At 41.9% G+C, this 20,197-nt stretch overlaps 1 protein-coding gene across 2 annotated transcripts in view; it reads left to right on the top strand.

Annotated features, from left to right (window-relative positions):
- The window catches only part of LOC309568012 (tetraspanin-4-like), a 202,304-nt gene that overhangs the window by 119,214 nt on the left and 62,893 nt on the right, over positions 1-20,197 (top strand). The window lies entirely within an intron of this gene.

Below are 20,197 nucleotides of genomic sequence, written 5' to 3'. Positions count from 1 at the left end.
ATCACAGAGACCTGTGTTCTTATATAGAAGGATCACAGGAGCTCTGTGATCATTCCAGAGAGAAGAACGGCCGGCTATATTTACAACAGCTGACCGCTCTTCTCTCTCAGCGGGGAATGATCATGGGTGGCCGGCGGCATTTGGAGCCACCTGCCCCATGCATTAGTCTCCACGCTGCCGAGTGGGGGCGGGAGCACGGCACACTCTCGCCCCCTAGCTGCAGGCAAACGACCGACGAAGGTCTACATCGTTTCCCGCAGAAGGGGCGCCCTGCTGCAGTAAATGGGCGGCGGGCAGTCCAGAAGCGGTTAAAGTAAGCATGTACTGTCTCTTTATGACTTTATGGAAGTAAACAACTTATACCTACCTAGAATGTGCTCTGCCAATACCCCTATTTATTGCCAGATTGCAGTAAACTCCCCATCATCAGCACCTTGTTGATAGGAACTGAGACTGGATCTTTTTACCAGGCCTCAGTAGGAGATTGGGACATAGAATAGGTACAGGTTGATTACTATTTCTGCTATAAGGTGAACATGTTATTCTACATACTATAAGCAAACGTACAGCCATATATAATGGCTATGTGTGTGTTTGCATGTGTGTGTGTATATATTTTGCTTTCCTAAATGTACATAACATAACTGGATACTAACATTTATAGGTAAAGTTGATCCAGGGAATAATAGATTGCCTCTCAGGGGATCGGGAAGGATTTTTTCCCCTACTGGAGCAAATTGGATCATGCTTTGCTGGGGTTTTCTGCCTTCCTCTGGATCAAATGTGTGTATAGGATTGTAAAAAAAAAATTTTGTTTTGTGTTCCCCTTTTTTTTTTTACTGAACTAGATGGACTTTATGTCTTTTTTTTTTTTTAACCAGACTAACTATGTAACTAATTATACCTGTATATATTTTGAGCATTTTATATGTAGCCAGTAGGTGGTGCTCTCAGCTCCCTTTTCAGTGTTTTCTAGGCTCTCTTTAGCTGCTCTATTGCTGAAAATCTATGGTTTATGGAGCTTAGTAGAACAAGCTAAAATTTACATACACAAGTGTTAGAGCTGTGACTCCTTCACCCTATTCCCCATCTCTTAAGATGGCTGCATTATTGGTTGAACTCAGACAGCAGATGCCTAATGTCTTCTTCTGTCCTCTCTTTTTGGAAACCCCATGGATGCAAAGACTTTATAGGAATATTACACAACCGAAACGTGGAATAAAAAAACACATTTGGTTTGGGAAGCAATAGAGCAAGAAGAATGGCACTTTTTCTTTTCTGTGAAAGTACAGAGAGAACCACAATGTGAAATTTGGAGAATTTCATTGCAATTTATATCTGTGCTCTGTGTTCGGCTTTTTGTTGACATAGGACGGTGACCAGATGTGGATGGAACATAGATAAGAACACTTGTATGTCCCAACTGGAAAGAAATTCCCACCAGAATAATTGGCATCAAGGCAGTCATGACAGGACTGGAGTATGGTGCCAATGATCTAATAGATTCTTAAAGAGGAACTTCACTCTACTTTTGTGTTCCTCCTCTTACCTATATGGCTGAGTTCTGCGAAAAAAAAAAAAAAAAAAAAACAATTCCTTTGCCTAGTGATCCAGCGATGTTCTGTAGGGATCCCCTGGTCTGCTGCTACAAAGCTGGTCCCACACCGCCATCTTCTTCTCATGTCTTCTTCTACTTGTTTTTTGCGGCCGGACCTCCTGATGGCATGAGCAGTAGAGTATATATAGCAATGTGAGTCTCGCGCTGTCTGGAGAATTTAAATATAACACCCCTTAGAGCTGCGTGTACCCTTTCTGTGGACCAAACAGTTTACAATCAAGTGATAAAGGGGGAGGTACCGCTCTTCAGGGAAATGATATAAGGATATAGATGATAATTAAAATCTCCAAATTAATAATGGACTTAATGTGATAGTGCTCAAATAAATATATAAATGATGATTAAAAACTAACAAATTCATGAAAATATCTCTGTGGTGGTGCTCAGATAATTCTTAGTATCTTTTAAATTAGTATATGTGATACCAAAATTATTCAAAATAATTGGTGAAACATACTCAATATATCAATATAAAGTGCAACAGTGCTAGTATAATGAAGGGATAAAACAAATTAAAACTAATATTTCTAATATCTTCAAAAAAAAAACTCATACAGGTGGCAAATAAAGTGTCTAGAGCTCAATATAAACACAGGTGAATATTCTTCTTTAACAAACTTAGCATAAGGTGCTTCTGGGATTTATAAGGTGCTTAAAGTGTCCCAAACATAAAACCGCAAAAGCGGTATTCCTCCTTTTTCCAGGTGTTAAACTGCCACCTTTCACCGAGTGATAATAAGGGGTGCTTCTTAATCCTTATATCCCCTAAGGGTGTGCCAGCCGCTCACCTCAATATGTATGAAAATGCGCCTCTTAATTATGTGGATATCCTTTTCAACTCCTCTCCTTACTCGTTCCACAATCAGGGGGTGATGATAGCCACTTATATCTGGATCGGGGTGAATGCCCTCCGGACTTCCCACGAATCTCAAAATAAGGTACTTACATAGTGCAGTATTTCCATAATAAAACTGTTTATTTAAATAAAATATATTACACTCACAAACAGAGGAAGATTCTTAAGCCTTTGTTTGAGTACAGCTATCCACGGACCTTACTTCCGCATTCAAACGTCACTTCCGGTGCTCTGCCCTACGCGTTACGTCATGTCCGGTCACATGACTTCTTCAGGGGATCCTTAATTTGGAGATTTTAATTATCATCTATATCCTTATATCATTTCCCTGAAGCGCGGTACCTCCCCCTTTATCACATGAGCAGTAGAGTACTCCACAGCCTCCTGGAATGTGTGACTTGGATATACGAGGGGGCTGTGTACAGAAAATTCCTCAATCTTGCCTAGGCAGTAAACCAGGAAGTGTTCCCCGAAAAAGGAAATTAAAAAAAGATTATTTTAGGGAGATGGGGGAGTAAGAGGACAATAGCAGAAAGTGGGTGGGGGGAGTGAAGATCTACTTTAAAAATACTGACACCCTTTGGAAGAGAGTGACAGTTTTTGGCAAAGAATAACACCTAATGGCAGAGAACGACACCTTATGGCAGAGAGTGACAGTTTATGGTAAAGAGTGACTCCTTATGGCAAAGAGTGACACCTTATGGCTCCATAAGCAAGAAAAAATTTGCACAGGATCATGTAATAGAGACTGCAGGCTCATCCAGAAGCCACGAGAATCTGGCTGCAGGGGATAATGTAAAAATTGCATTGGAAGCAATTTGCCATGTTGTCTGGATAGCATTAAAAGTTCACGGTACCTGGAGTTGCTGTTTATTAGTTGATGAAATCAGGTAATGGATACACACTGTGTCCTGACCAGCGGATCTGTTTCACTAGATTGAAATAATGAGGTCCATTTCTGAAAAGGTCGGGAGGCCATCGGAGCTTACCTCCTCCCTTCCATCCTCAGGATACAGACTTGGTCTTCTGGAATCTCACATTTCGCACAGATGTGCCGCGCTCACCTATTCTATGGCTTACTTTGTAAATTCATGGGACCTGTGTACATAGCTTGTCTTTCTCATAGGTGTCATTCCAGAGCATGACTCTTGGCCGTCCAATGAAAACATTAGAAGGGTAATGGTTAGCATCAATCCTCGAATTCCAGAATGTAAATGTTTATATAGAGCTGAGCGTGTCCCCTCCAGGTGGGACGTATCTGACACATTAGTGTAAAGAAAGCATTGCTCAGGCTGACATTGTAATACTTACATAAATATGTCTGCATCGTACTGCAGCTATAATGTCACCATAATGGAAGCTTCAGTAGGCATTTATTATGCAGCAGTACAAAAGCAGACCATGAAAATGTGAAAATGAACATGAGTGGAGATATTCATCTTTTTCAGTGAATATTACCAGTAAGTAGGCTGCTCTGCAATCCTAGGTCCCCTAAAATTTACACTGGAAATGACCCTTAGAATAAATTGCACTCTTGTTCCTCCTCTGTTCCTTTATCAAACCCATCAATTTTTGAGTAAGCACATATTTTAATTATTATTATTATACTACATTAATTCATTTTTTAATGTTATTTTTACATTTGTAGACGCTGTGCTATACTTCCATGATTGTATTGCATATACTGTGTACAGTATATACAGTATTTGTATAGCCTTCCTCAAGTGGCTTTCTGTACATTTAGCAGGGTGGGAGGTTAGTAGCACTGCCTCCGATCACCAATGCAAGGGGATTTAATAGCACTTGCCACTGAACATCAGTGCAGGGAATCCATCAATGCAGAGCGGTTTAATAGCACTGGCACTGACCACCAATGCGGAGGGGGGGCTTAAAGTGGGAAGAAACTCCCAATGGATAATTTTTACCTATAGGTAAGCCACAATTTTGTGGGGAAAATTGATGTACTTTTTTCCCCACAAATAGAGCTTTCTTTTGGGGGTATTTGATCACCTCTGTGATTTTTATTTTTTTGCGCTATAAACAAAAAAAGACCGACAATTCTGAAAAAAAACCCCCAATATTTTTCACTTTCTGCTATATAACATCCCCCCCCCAAAAAAAAAAAATATATATATATATAAAAATCAACATTTTCTAACATTTTAGGCCAATTTGTTTTCTGCTATATATTTTTGGTAAAAAAAAATTGCGATAAGCGTATTTTGATTGGTTTGCGCAAAAGTTATCGCATCTACTAACTACGGGAAAGATTTATTTAATTTTTATTGTTTTTTTTTTTTTTACTAGTAATGGCGGCGATCTGCGATTTTTTGCAGAACTGCGACATTGCAGCAGACAGATCGGACCCCTGACTGACATTTTTGACACTTTTGGGGGGACCAGTGACATTACTACAGTAATCAGTGCTAAAAATATGTACTGTTACTGTAATAATGACACTGGCAGGGAAGGGGTTAACACAGTAAGTGATCAAGGGGTTAAATCTGTACCTAGGCGTGTGTTTCTAATTGTGGGGGGGGGGGTGGCTTGTGAAATGATCACAGAGACCTGTGTTCCTATATAAAAGGATCACAGGCGCTCTGTGATCATTGCAGAGAGAAGAACGGTCAGCTGTGTTTACAACAGCTGACCATTCTTCTCTCTCAGCGGGGAGCGATTGTGGGTGTCAGGTGGCAATCGGAGCCACCTGTCCCGTGCATCAGCATCCCCGCTGCCAAGTTGGGGTGGGAGCATTCCACTGGCGGCGCATGCTCGCCCCCTAGCTGCAGGCGCACGACCGTCGGTTTCAGCAGGAGAGCCGCACTGCCGCAGTAAAAAGGTGGCGGGCGGTCGGGAACCGGTTAAATTCAAGCTGTAGCCAAAAGTTTTTCTGATTTTGTTTTGGATAGAGTGAGGAAGGGTTACAGCTTCTGTCAAATTTTTATTGCCTCTCTTTACATTTTGAGGAGCTTTTCCTTCTTTTCTATCAGAAAAAGAAGTGGGAGATTTCTCCATTAGGAACACAGACAAAAATAGAAACATATTGTATGTTTGTATGTAGCCACCCTGTATTTAGGGAGTGTCCAGTAAAATTACCTTTCCTCTGCATTAGTTTGCCAAAGATTATCTATAGCTTCTCATGTGGCTTCTGCCCTATGTTCTATAATTGCTGCAGTACCTTATTGCTGCCACTAGGTGTCAGTGGCACTTAGGGCTATAGTTCTGGGATGGTAGGACATTTTGTGCTAGTGAGTCTTTATGTCTCTTCTGGCTACCAGTTGTAGTCTTCTGCAGTGGTGCATGCTGGGAAGACTTTAAAAGCTTGGAGAGTGGCCTGATGAGGTGAGGGTTGGTTTGCCTATACCAAAAAACTGCCTGTGCAGATAAAAACATTGTGCAGCTCTGACTAAAGTTGAATACTGCCCTTGCTATAGGTGTAGGCCACTTACAATGTGAGGCCTGTCTGGAATTATCCCAGGTTGCTGCTAAGTAAGGCCTAGTCATTACTGCTCACCTCCACCATCACAAGAGTGAGCTCTCAAACACAAAACTCAGAGCTACTGAATCCTCAGAGTATTCCAGTCAGGCTTCGGGAGTTATGTAATTGCGCTTTTCCACTGCATGGTACCGCATGGTACGGTGTAGGAACGGTTCGTTACGGTACGGCGGCGCTTTTCCACTACATGGAACCGAACGGTACGGCTCGCTTAAACAGTACCACCTAAGTTGTGGTTCCAAGAGGGCCGTACCGGTACCATATCCCACAATCCTTTGCATGCAGCCTTGACTGTTTGTCACTACTAGCCACTGATTGGTCAGAGAATCGTTGTTATCCCACCCACTTACTTTAGTACTACTTTAGTGGAAAAGCAAACCATACCAAACCGTTCCAACACCGTACCATGCGGTACCATGCAGTGGAAAACCAAACAGAGCCAAGCAGGGCCAAGTGGAGTTGAGCCGGTACTTGCAGTGGAAAAGTGCCATATATGGCCTACACCTATAGCAAAGACGTTATTTAACTTTAGTCAGAGCTGCACATTTTTATCTACAAACACTTTTTCCTTGCATAGGCAGTTTTTTTTTAAAAGCTTCCAGGAATGTGATGATGTCACTGCATGTAGCTCTGCCCGACATGCCACGGAAGATGTAATTTCTGACGAAACGCGTCAGTAGAGCTACATGCTGGGACATCATCACAGCGATCCGGAAAGGGAGGTTTAGCTGGCTTGGAGTGTATTATTCACTGCACAGTAATACTTCTTTTGTCTGTAAGTGCATTTTACTTTTATATTAAAACGGTTTACTCAGATTTTATACTATGTGGAGTGCTTTTGTCTCTGTCTCAACCTTGCCCCTTGTTTGCATCATGCCTTATGACTTCACAGTGCATGCCATTTATTATCTATAGCGCCTTATGTGTGCTGCACAAAAATCCACTAATTGCGGTTGCAATGCTTTACAGCAAGGGTCTTCAAACTATGGCCCTCCAGCTGTTCAGGAACTACAATTCCCATCATGCCTAGTCATGTCTGTGAATGTCAGAGTTTTACAATGCATCATGGGATGTGTAGTCTTGCAACAGCTGTAGGGCCGTAGTTTGAGGATCCCTGCTTTACAGGCTCCAATGTAAAAAAAAATCACTTTTTTCAATATGGACGAATTTATTAATATTTTTGCAATATGTGAAATATGTCTTTACCGGTAGTGAGAGACCCTCTTTAAAAAAAAAAAAAAAAAAAAAGTAAAACGCGCTGAGATGCTCTGCCTTTTTTTAGGATAGACTTGTACATGAGTGCCGGTTAACTGGTCGTACATAATACTTAAATTAGAGCTATTGTTAATATTCAAACCACATGAACCGTTAGAGCACCTGTCTACAATACCAAATCGCAATTATTATTCCAAGTGAAAAAAAAAAACTTTTACTTGTCATGAATAAAAAATGCTCAACCTAGGCAGCTAGATCGAATAGCTTATTATATTGTACTGAGCCACTCTAGAGAGTATCTATATTTATTGCCGAGTACCCACATCCCTAATACATTCAGAATATAGCTTGTTGGCTCCAAAGTGGAATTTTAGCAGTACATTTTATGTTTACGCAGGAAAGTATATCTGTAAAAAGAATTATATTATATTATACTATTATTATTATTATTATTATTATATATAATTATAGTTATATAACCTTTTTTAAGAACTATATAAAATTATTGCACGGTCGTGCGACGCTGTACCTAAACGAATTTCGCAACCTTTTTTTCCCACAAACAGAGCTTTCTTTTGGTGGTATTTGATCACCTGTGCAATATTTTGATCATGCGCTATAAACAAAAAAAAGAGCGTCAATTTTGCAAAAATAACAATATTTTTCACATTTTTTATATGAAATATAAATTTAAAAAATAAAAATCGCAGAGGTGATCAAATACCACCAAAAGAAAGCTCTATTTGTGGGAAAAAAAGGACTTTCGATTTATTTGGGTACAGCATCGCATGACTGCGCAATTTTCCATTAAAATAACGCAGTGCCGAATCGCAAAAAATGGCCTGTTCATTAAGGGGGCAAATCCTTCCGGTCCAGAACTGGTTAAAGAGGACCTTCACCATAAAACCCACCCCCACCCTTTTTTTTACCCACGCTTACCTGGGGGGAGGGGGGGTGACTAAAGGGAACTATTCCCGAAAAAAACATGGAGACTGCTGTTGCTGTCATTTTATTTTGGAAGTGATAAGTACCTGGCGGTTGTATTAGGCATCTTGTTACCTGAGCTACAAACTCAGAACTTTTCTGATTTTATTCTGACTTTCCTGATACGCGTGTTCCAGGTCAGTGGTTCAAAGGATTGATGCCACAGGGTCAGGGGAACAGAAACTAGCATTTCAAAATGGAAGGCATTCAATGGCAACCCTCATATTTCCCTTAGGAAAGGTCTACTATAAGGTTTATTCCAGCGCCTCTATCCTAGCATTGCATCCCTACAGTTGAGTGGAAGAGGACTTTCTGCCTATCTGTAGAATATTTTAATAGGTCAAATCAATAATTCATAGTATAAGTCAGACATACTGTACATGCTGGTTGGCCCACAGGGGTCCACCAGTGTCCGTCTTGCACAGAGCTCCTTATTTCTTTGTCGCCATCTTGGAGCTGAAGCTGGCTGTTGTTACTGACTTTCACAGCTGGCTCCCCGGGGGCCATGATCTTGGATGTGGGCACATGGAGATCTAGCGTGGAAGTGCATGCCTTCAGCCTTAAAGTAGTATGATGTGGATATCCCACATAGTTAGTGGAAGCCAAGGAAGAAGTATGAGGGTGAAGGAGCAAAAAGGTATTTACAGATGTAGCACCCTCCTAGTCAGGTGCTAGGTAAGAGCATTGGATTGCTCTCCTGCTTATCAGGGATCAGGATTTCTAGTTAGGCCTGTTACATGTATCCAGGTGTGACTCACTTGGCCTGAGGGAGTGTCCTCACTGTATCCAATAGGGGAGCCTGTTGAACAGTGGAGGAAACCCAGCCAGTAACACACAGGCTTTTGTGGCAGTCCCAGTGGTGCATTCTCTGATTGACCATAAAAGCCAAGGGCACATGTGACAGGGCATCTTTGGCGGGAAGCCAGGTCCCAGGAGGAGGGTGACAGCTGTCTGTCCTCCAGTCAGCAAGGAAAGGGGTCACAGGCAGTCGGCCTGGGGATCCAGAGTGTGGTGCTGAGCTGAGAGGTCCAGGATGCTGACAGTGGAGTTGAAGGCAGAGCTCACTGAGGAAAAACAGTGTCCGTGAGTACCAGGGAGTCTGCCCAGTGAGGGGCCAACTCCAGTGAGGTCAGAGGACAAGAGCTTGCACACACGGTCAGTAGTAAGAAAGGGGGTGCCAAGTTAGACCCTGAAGAGTGATTCACAAAATAGTTCACCATTCAGATCTTCACTTCAGTGGCAAGGTGAAGCAGTGGCCTTGCCGCATTCTACAGTCAGTGTCCTCAGAATTGTGCATAGTTACTAGTCGGAGTATCCTGCTCATCCCTTCTCCTATCCAAGTTCCTAAATAAATACAAAAAACACCAAATACCCTGACTATTATTGACTGAGTCAAGAGTTAGTGTCAAGATTTAACAGGAGCATCGATAGTTTCAAAAAACTATTAGATGGGCACCTTAAAGACCACAACATCAGGGATATACAATGTACAGTTAACAGCAAACACACACACACATCATAGGTTGAACTGGATGGACTGATGTCTTTTTTCAACCTCACTAACTATGTAACTATGGAACTATGTAACAGACTGTTGCTATGGGTAACCCAGGGGAATCCACTCTAAGCAGCTCCAATGGGGGCAGTGCTACACAAAAAAAGGGGGGGTGCGTGTTTTGGGGTATTAACTGCTTGCCGACCGCTGCACGACTATTTACTGCGGCGGTCAGCCCCTCACAGGCAAAGCGACGTAGTACTACGTCGCTAGCCTGTGAGGGTCTAGGGAGCGAGCGCGCACTGCCGGAGGCACGCTCCTGCGCGGTCACGGACCCCCCCCCCCCCGCGCGTGTGACCGGCGGACATCGGACTCGCGATTGTCGGTGGAGAGGGAGAAAGGCAGGCGGCTAATGTAAACAAGCCGCCTGTCATTCTCCCCTGTGTAGAAATAGTGATCATACGGTTCTACTATGTGGGACCGTTGATCACTGTTCCTACACCTCAAGCCACAGCCAATCACAGTTAGAATCACGCCCCTAGGGACACACATAACCCCTCCCTCTCAAAAAAGTTAACCCCTTCACTGCCAGTGTAATTTTACAGTAACAGTGCATATGTATAACACTGATTACTGTAGTAATGTCACTGGTAACCCCAAAAGTGTCAAAAATGTCAGTCAAGGGTCCAATCTGTCCGCCCCAATGTCGCAGTACCGCAAAAAAAATCGCAGATCGCCGCCATTACGCGTTAAACAAAAAACAACAAAAATGACAAAAATCTTTCCCTTTGTTAGTAAACGTGATAACTTTTGCGCAAACCAATCGAAATACGCTTTTTGAGATTTTTTTTACCAAACATATGTAGCATAAAACAAATTGGCCGAAAATGTTAAAAAATTTTAATTTTTACATTTTTTTGGGGGGGAATTTCATATAAAAAAAATGTGAAAAATATTGTTATTTTTGCAAAATTGACGCTCTTTTTTTGTTTATAGCTCATGATCAAAAAATCACACAGGTGATGAAATACCGCCAAAAGAAAGCTCTGTTTGTGGGAAAAAAAGGACGTCAAATTCGTTTAGGTACAGCGTCGCAAGACCACGCAATTGTCCGTTAAAGTCACGCAGTAAAAAATCGCAAAAAAAAACCCTGGTCAGGAAGGGGGTAAAATCTTCCGGGGCTTAAGTGGTTAAAGGGGAGGAATGCAATAGAATAGAGTTAAAAAAAAAACAAAAAGTTAAAAAAGTTCTCTCACTCTAATTTTGTTCACAGTATGCAACCTCCAGAATAAAGCGTACATTTGCTCTTTATATGCCAGGAACATATTGGACTGTACAGACACAGGAGAATATTGGACCACTGGCTAAAATTTTCAAATGACGTTAATCTTTTCCTCCAGTATTAGCAGAGAACAGTATGGATTGGTTTCTTTAGAAAACCCAGACACAATAAATTTCCTCTTCATTTCAGACTCAGCTTTTCAGTAAATTGCATCAAAAGATAAAATTGCCAGCTGGTGCTTTCTACGCACAATAGGAAAGCTGCCAATAGAGAGGAACATCGAAGCTGTCATTGTGTAGACAGGTGTATCAGCATGACAGCCAGGTAACTAGCACAGAAGTCAGAGGAGTAGCTTGTCAGTCAGGCAACTAGCATTTTCAGTAGGAAGTCAGTAAAGCTTCAATGAATGAAAAACGATCTATGAATCAATGAGGTGGACCTTTCATTCTTCCACCTTTCCTCCATTCACAGCACTTTTCTCTTATGGAAGCAGCTATAGTACAGCTTCTATGAAAGGAGGAGGGAGAAGAAGAGGCAGGCATAGTTGGCACTTTTTGTCAAGGGCATATGATTGGTCCCTTACCAGAGGCGTAACTAGAACCTTCAGGGCCCCGGTGCAAGAAACCATGAAGGGCCCCCCTGACCCCTGGCTGGGGCCCTTCCCTTCAAGCCTGGGGCTTTTCCCACTGATCCTGGGGCCCTTTTACTCTCGTTGCTGGGCCCTTTATTATGGTCCCGCAGCGGGACCCTTTCACAAGTTCTGCAGTGGGCCCCCTTCCGGCCATCTTGGGGCCTCCCCACGGTGGTGGAATGCCAGGGCCCGGTTGCAAGTGTGACCTTTGCGATCCTGGAAGTTCACCCACTGGTGTCAGTAGTTTTTATTTTTTGGTATTTTAATTGTATTTTTTTTATCATTTTATTTTATTTTTTTACAATGTCACTGACTATGACTCTGTCCATTCAGAAATGGAAGGAGCTGGTAAATTACATATTTACTGACCCCCTTCCTGGTTCTCTATTGTGACACATCCCCTGCAGCAGCCGGCAGGAGAGGGGAGGGAGCACAGTGGGGATGGGGGGGTAGCACAGTGGGGGGGGGGGGACCAGGGGACCACACAGGGGCCCAGAGACAGCAGAACACAAGTGAACTGGATAGGAGGAGTGGCGGAGGCAACATACAGAGGAACCAATCTCCTCCATTTTCCTCCTGCAGCTACAGGAGGAAAAAGGAGGACAGTGAATTCTCTACATGCTGCACCCCCCCCCCCTCCTATCCAGGTGTACAGGGGAGCCGCACAGGCCCCCTGGAGCAAGGGGCCGGTTGCAATTGCAACCTCTGCAACCCCTGTAGTTACGCCCCTGTCCCTTACCTCATACTGTATTAACTCCTGCAACACAGGAAGATTACACATGCAGTGATGGTGGGGGATCATCAGATTGAGGATTTCAACTAAAAACTGCAGCTAGTAGCATAAGAGGGTCTTCTCTCTGATTGTAGCACAGCCACTTGTGCTGATTTTTTTAAAACATTTTTTTTTTTTTTACTAAACTCAGGCTTTAAACCCTAACTCCAGGCACATGAAAAAGACACAAAGTAATGCAGCTATGTATTTAATAACCACTTCCAGCCCAAGCCAATTCTGGCATTTCTCTCCTTCAAGTAAAAAAAAAAATATTTGCTAGAATATGACTCAGAACCCCCAAATATTATAAATAATTTTTAGCAGAGACCCTAGGGAATAAAATGGCGGTCGTTGCAATTTTATATGTCACATGCAATGTTTCAAACGCCATTTTTTTTAAATAATATAAACTTTAATGAATTTAAATGCAAGAAAACACAATAAATAACAAAATTTTTGGTAAAATATAAAAAGGTGATGTTTTGCTGAGTAAATAGATACCAAACATGTCACACTTTAAAATAGCCCACACTCGTAGAATGGAGCCAAACTACAGTACTTAAAAATCTCCATAGGCGATAGCCTTTAAACATTTTTACAGGTTACCAGTTTAGAGTTACAGAGGAGTTACAGCTCTATTGATCGCAGCAATACCTCACATGTGTGATATGAACGCCATTTACATATGCAGATGCGATCTAGGTATGCGTTCGCTTCTGCGTGCGAGCACAAGAGGATGGGGGGGGGGGGTTTATTCTTTTTTATTGTTTATTTAATTTTTGTCTTTCAAATTTTACTCTTTCCATTTATTTTTTTTTTTATTTTTTGATTACTTTTATATAATTCCCCACATCTCTCCTCTATACTGGAAAGCCTGAGATAAAAAAAAAAAAATGATCTCAGGCTTTCCAGCAAAAAAAGTCAGAAGTGATGTCGCTCTTGGCCTCCGAGGGTCATAGAGACGGGCAGCCCTATGGTAAACTAGCACCGTTGGTTGTAAAGGCACAAGGTTTTTTACCTTCATGCATGAAAGTAAAAAACCTTCTGTATGCAGCAGCCCCTCCGCCCCCCTAATACTTACCTGAGCCCCCTCTACATCCAGCGATGTCCATGAGAGCCTTGCCTCTCTGGGGACTTGCACTCCTGATTGGCTATTGGCAGCAGCGGGAGCCATTTACTTCCGCTACTGTCAATCACAGCCAATGAGCCAACCAACAGACAAAGAGGAACTGAACCGTGGCTCCGTGTGTGAATGGAGACACAGAGCAGCGACTCAGCTCGGGTGCCCACATAGCAGGCTGCTTGCTGTGGGGGGACCCTACAAGAGGGAGGAGCCAGGAGTGCCACCATGGAACCCGAGAAGAGGAGGATCCGGGCCACTCTGTGCAAAACCACAGCACAGAGCAAGTAAGTATGAAAAAAAAATAAAGCTTTACAATCGCTTCAAACTGTGTTTAGTATAACTTTAATACATTATTAAATATATTTTTTAAAATGCAAGCAGTGTAATTACTTGAATTTAGCTTGGTATCAGCCTCTTGCCATCCCCTGTACTGCAAAACCCAGACTTCTCAAGGGAGAAGCAGCACAAAGAATCAATCAGTTGTGAAGCAGTGCAAGCAGCATGCTGATAGTAGAAGAGTACAGAGTGAAAGAGAGATGTGCTCATCGGTCTTCTCCTTTCCTTTTTTTGTCCAGTCACAGGCTAAGGGGTGGGCCAAGACCATTAAATGTTTGTAAACTGCAGAAGAGAAAAATTGTGCCCCTGTCTTGCCAGACAGGGCTGTGCTGTGTGACAGAGCTGTGTAATCCTTAACACCAGATGGACAAAACTGCAATTGCTTTGGAGGGTAAAGAAGCTCTCAGGGCTAATTCACATCAGGTAGCTGTGCTGAGGGCATGGTTGCTGGTGTGTGCCGGGAGACAAAATGCCAGTGTACTGATCTCAGCAGTGGCGGCTGGTGCTCCATGGGCCAAGGGGGGCGGCAGACGTACAGCACCGCACCATACCCCCCCGGAACACACCAGGCTGCACACCATCCCCCCCTGGACCATGGCAAGACCACAGCAGGACCCCCCGCCAGCTCACTCACCCTGCCTGGACATCTGCAGCAGCAGGCGGTGGCGGCTTCGGCTTCTTCTCCCTCCTCCTCCATGCCCAATGGCATGGCTTCTTCTTTCGGCCAATCAGGAAACGGGTCTCAGGACCAGCTTCCTGATTGGCCAGGAGGAGGATCTGTGTGACAATAGTGAATATTCATTCGCTATTGTCACACAATTTTTTTTTAGCCCACCCTTTCTTTTAGCCTATTAGAGCCTCTGGCTCTAATCACATGGTTAAAAAAAAAGCCCCATTGAACTCCATGCGTCCGGTGCCCCGCATGTAGATTAGGGGGCCGGATGCATGAATAGAGGGGCCCCTGCGCCCCCAATGCACCAGCCGCCACTGGATCTCAGTGCATCGCACTGTTTCCTTTTTTTTCACCGCATCGGCATAGTGATATGCTGGTTTGCATTGCAACCCGCTTCGCTGAAGACAGTACTGCATGCAGTACTGTTTTCAGTGCGTGCCACAGCGTTGCTGTGGTGCAAAATGACATCGTAGTAAACCAAGCATTTTTGCCTTATCTATGCATTGGGGACTATCCTGCAAATAGCTGCCATAGTCCCAATGCATCTGGTGTGAACTTTATTTATTACTTATTCATGCATTTAACTGTTTGAGTTGAGTTCAGCTCTTATGTCATGGGGCAGACATACTGTACAAAAGTCAGTTAGTGGAGCAAAACGGGATCACTTTGATAGACAAAATTTGCTTGCCAACACGTGGACTAGCAACTTCTGATGATTCTGCCTTTTCCTATCTATTTTAGTACAAATCATAATCAATCAAAACCAATTAGCCTGAACAGTAGTTCTGTAGTTGACTAATATTTCTATGTAGGTGTACTTAGATGCTGTATTGCTTCATGCTATCAATTTTATTTCTGATACAGAGTCGTTAATATCTAAAAATACAATGGTAAAGGGATCTGACGCCTTAGGAATTTTAAGGGAAAATCGATTAATTAAACTTTGATGGAACACTAAAAAATGCTGCTGTTCAACTATAGATGAACTATATCCGGTTGCCGACCGCCGCACGACTATATACGTCGGCAGTCAGCCCCGGCCAGGCAAAGTGACGTATATATACGTCACTAGCCTGTCACTTGCTTGGGAGCCAATAGCGGGCCCGCGCCCCCCTCCCCCCGGCTCGTTCCCTAGCAAGTCCGTGCGTGTGACCGGCGGACCCGATGTCCGCCGGTCACTCGACGATCGTCGGTGCAGAGGGAGAAAGGCAGGTGGCTGTGTAGGAATGGTGATCATACGGTTCTACTATGTAGAACCGTTGATCACTGTTCCTACACTAGTAGCCATGTCCAATCACAGTAAAAAGCACGCAACTAGGGGCACACTTAATCCCTCCTTCCCCAATAAAGTTAACCCCTTCCCTGCCAGTGTCATTTTGCAGTAACAGTGCATATGTATAGCACTGATTACTGCAGTAATGTCACTGGTAACCCCAAAAGTATAAAAAATGTCAGTCAAGGGTCCGATCTGTCCGCCGCAATGTCGCAGTACCGCAAAAAAAATTGCAGATCGCCGCCATTACGCGTTAAAAAAAAAACACTTAAAATGACAGAAATCTTTCCCTTAGTTAGTAAACGCAATAACTTTTGCGCAAACCAATCAAAATACGATTTTTGCGATTTTTTTTACCAAACATATGTAGCAGAAAAATTGGCCTAAAATGTTAAAAAAGTTTAATTTTTACACTTTTTTTGGGGGGGGATTTCATATAAAAAAAATGTGAAAAATATTGTTGTTTTTGCAAAATTTACGCTTTTTTTTGTTTATAGCGCAAAAAGTAAAAATCGCACAGGTGATCAAATACCACCAAAAGAAAGCTCTGTTTGTGGGAAAAAAAGGACGTCAAATTAGTTTAGGTACAGCGTCGCACGACCGCGCAATTGTCCGTTAAAGTCATGCAGTAAAAAAATCGCAAAAAACCCCCTGGTCAGGAAGGGGGTTAAAGTGGATATATAGATGACATTTTTTTTAACAAAAGCCATGATCTTAGCCATGATTTTTTCTTTAAAATGTTTAATATCTAAAAATAGTCTAGTACAAAATAAAATAGGTCTGTTGCTTAGAGCATGCAGCCAAGATCAATCTTACCCTGGAGGATTAAACCACCAATCTGGTTGCTACAGGCAACTACTGCATCATTTTCATTCTCCCGTTTCCCCATTTCAGCCATTGGCACACTTTAGAAAGGGGTTGAATAGCCTGCTGAATTGGTGCCCGTATTGAATCTGTCAGCTTCCATTTGTCTTTGATGTTAAAAAGAAAAGCTCCTTGAATATCCCAGATCAACCGTAAGCGAAAAGGAGCACAGCACTGACCCTGTGGCAGTGTAAGTTTTTCTACACACAAAAGTACAAGTTGCTGCATTGCAGTGCAGGGTGACATCCCACCCCTCCGTAAGCTGTGCTGCTCCACTTTGGATCCAATATAATTCCTATTTTACATGTAATGTGTGAATACATATATATCTGTAGTACAGCCTCTCATGCTGCATGCGTCTCTTCCCATCTGTCCCACTTATCTATTTTAACCCACTGTGTTGTTGCTTTGTACCGCTGAATACATTTTCCTATATTCTGTCTACATCTACTTTGATGCCTTTCCAATTTCCTGGTCCCCTGCTCCCTCCTCACATATCTTTGACCCTCTGTGTGCATCGACAGCAAATATTTTCCTCCTCTCTCTTTCCCAAGCTTCCCTTACCGTTGTCAGCCAGATCTGGAGCTGTCATCATCGCTCGGGAAGAAAAAAAAAAAATCTGTTTTTAGAAAAAACAAGCACTTGATTGGCTTAGCACAGGCTCCTGCAGTTCTGGGATTTCATATATGGAATTCCTTCCTTTTTTTTTCTTTTATAATTGTTAATAATGGATTTCATAAGGTTAATGATGAGCTGCAGCTGGAAAGCGCTTTCGGAATACATGCTGTTCCCTGAAGACTAAGGCTGGAGAGGCATCTGAGAGCAAACTCCGAAAGTGGCTCTTTGCTGATAATGCAGAACAATGAAAGGGAACCTCTGATGACTGGCCAGCCTGTGTAAGATGCAGTGTGTTCCTGCTGCAGCTGGCGACTCACCTTCGCTGCAATCTTTTGTCCTCTTGCTGCGTTGGCCCCTGTAGGATTTTGGTTTATTTTAGGTTATTTTTGCTCAAGAAGCCAGATTTCTTTTATACACCTAGCATTGTTTCAAAGCTCCCCCCTGCTATTTGGGGGATTCTGATTTCAGTTGAATAAGTTAGCCATGCAAGTGCAGCGCAAGGCTCAGCATCCTTATATAGAAGGGTCCCTAAAACTGGAGAAGCCCTTGAGCTATCTCGGGGTCTGCTAAATGTTTTGCCCTGTAAGCTAAGAAAGGTAAGTGAGGAGCAAAGGACAATCCATTCTCTCCAGCTAAGAAGAACAGATGTCCTACGAGTGGTCTGGAGTACTGACCTGTCTCCGAGGAGACTATTGCATATCATGTGGCTAGCTCTGCAGGGGGAATTCATCTTTGACTCTTTGACTACTACAGACTACTACAGATGAAAAAGAGCATTGTCCTTTAAAAATAACCACATCACGGAAAATCCTGTTATACACAAAGACTGACCACACTGAGGACTTTTCCCAGCTGGATATATACAGTAGATTAAGTGCTTGGTCATGGAATCCAAACTAAACACAAGTTGGGACCACATGACATCTTGACCTCTGCTCTCCATCTTGTTCTAATCTTTCTGACCCATCACTTTCTTTTTTTATTTTTCTTTGTACCACTTTGGAATTCCACTCTTGCCTTTCCAAACTAACATCTCTATCTGTATGCACTCCCTTTGAGTCTTCATTAACTTCTTCCATCTGTTTCAAGAAGACCATGTCAACACTTCGCTCAATCTGGATGTTCCCTCACTTCCAAAGAAGACTGATAATGTTGTTCTAAGTTGGGATAGAAAAACTCGGTTGCTTGCATTAGAAGATTAGAAGTTTATATGAATCAAATATCATTATCTTTGGTGTCATGAACAGACGTTGACCTCATTTTAATAGTGTTAGATTTGTGCAGTAGCTCTGGATAATGGTACTTTTAAAATTTGGCAGTGCCTCATATTAAGTCCCAATTATTACAAATTAATTGGTTTAATTATCAGTTAATTTCTTTTTTCACTTTTAAAGTTTAGTTTTGTTATTATCAATTTTACATCTCTATTTATTGGTGGCCTCATCTTTAAATGTGAGCTTGCAGAACTAATTTATTAAATGTTTTTCATATGTAGCTAAGGAAACTATTTTGCCATTAAAATAGTTTTGTGGCAGTTTCCAAGGATACCTTATGAGATGTTTCCTAAAAGTAGAGTGCTTGCCAAAAATACTGAGATAAAATGTATTGACTTGGCATCATTTTTTTAATGGTTACTGTATAGGAACACTTGTAGGAAAAGAAATAGCCGCACATCCAGGGATTCCAATAGGTTTCAAATATCTTTATTTCCAAAATGTTGCAAGTGATGACACCAAAGACACCAGCATGAAGTCTCGTAGACGCGTTTCACACATACATCTTGTGCTTAATCATTGCCATGTATAGGAAGGTGTTTAGGTAATGCCATGTTTTTTCTACCTTGCTCCTGGCACATGATACTTAAGAGTTCTACCTTTCGGCTCAGAAGCTCAGTAAAGAGCTAAGATATCTTCTATCACTTCCTGGTGGAATGATAATGATGTTTCTAGCATAAATCTGAACTTCCCCTACTGGGGACTGTCAATTTTAAAGGGATATTAATAGACTACTTTATCAGTCTATTCTGAGTTTGAGTATATTAATTAAAATCAGTGCTAAATATTTCTGACTTTGGCTGTATGGACAATACAGACGTTTTGCATCACCTTGCTGATTATTGATTATAGAATATTATTATGTAGTCATTTTAGAGTTACAGCAATATACATGCTGTGCAATTTTCAAAGATTTTATACATGTAATCAGGACACAAAGGCAGTAAAGACTAGCCTGCTGTTTTTAAAGGTCATGAATGATTGATAGATTGTTGAAAATTCTAAATTCACCTGCGATTCGAAGTCAGATTTTTTTTCTTTATTAATATCCAGGGTTTTGATTATTACTCTAAAATTGATTGCAGAGTACCACTTATAACGGCAATTACTCCTTTCAGCCTAATTTACCTAAAGATGAAGTGTATGTGCATGGAATGTATAAATCCCTTTTGATTTATTAGCATTTTTAAAAAATTTACACTCAATCAAATTTTCAAGAGTGCCTGATCATTTCTGTCTTTGAGTTGAAAATTTTAGTTGGGGTGGACAAAAAAAATCTTCAGCCTATCTGTCTAACCTAGAACACAATAGGTCTCTGAGGATTATCTGCTCCAATTGTCAACCATAGAAAGGCTGAATATTAAACACCAACAATGTTTTTCAACATATTTGCTACCTGAATTTTAAAATTTCTACAGGTCAAACCTTAATTTCTTTCTCAATTCTTGAATGGTTATCCCATTATTACAATTGATGGCAAAGTCCTAATGGCACTGGCTGAAAAAATCCTTTGCAATGACATTTTACTAGGGTTATTTTCAAACTAAGATGCAATTATAGATAATCTGAGCATTTTCTTGCATCTATTATTATTACTTGTTCATGTGTATTGGCAGTTATCCTATACATTATATATTTGATTTATGGCTTGTCAGAAGAAAATCCATTCTTATGACCTCCAGCCATT

Source organism: Pelophylax lessonae (assembly GCF_965119305.1).
Source record: "Pelophylax lessonae genome assembly, chromosome: 12".
NCBI lineage: Eukaryota > Metazoa > Chordata > Amphibia > Anura > Ranidae > Pelophylax > Pelophylax lessonae.
The sequence above is the reverse complement of the archived record's forward strand: the minus strand, read 5'-3'. Positions and strand labels throughout refer to the sequence as shown.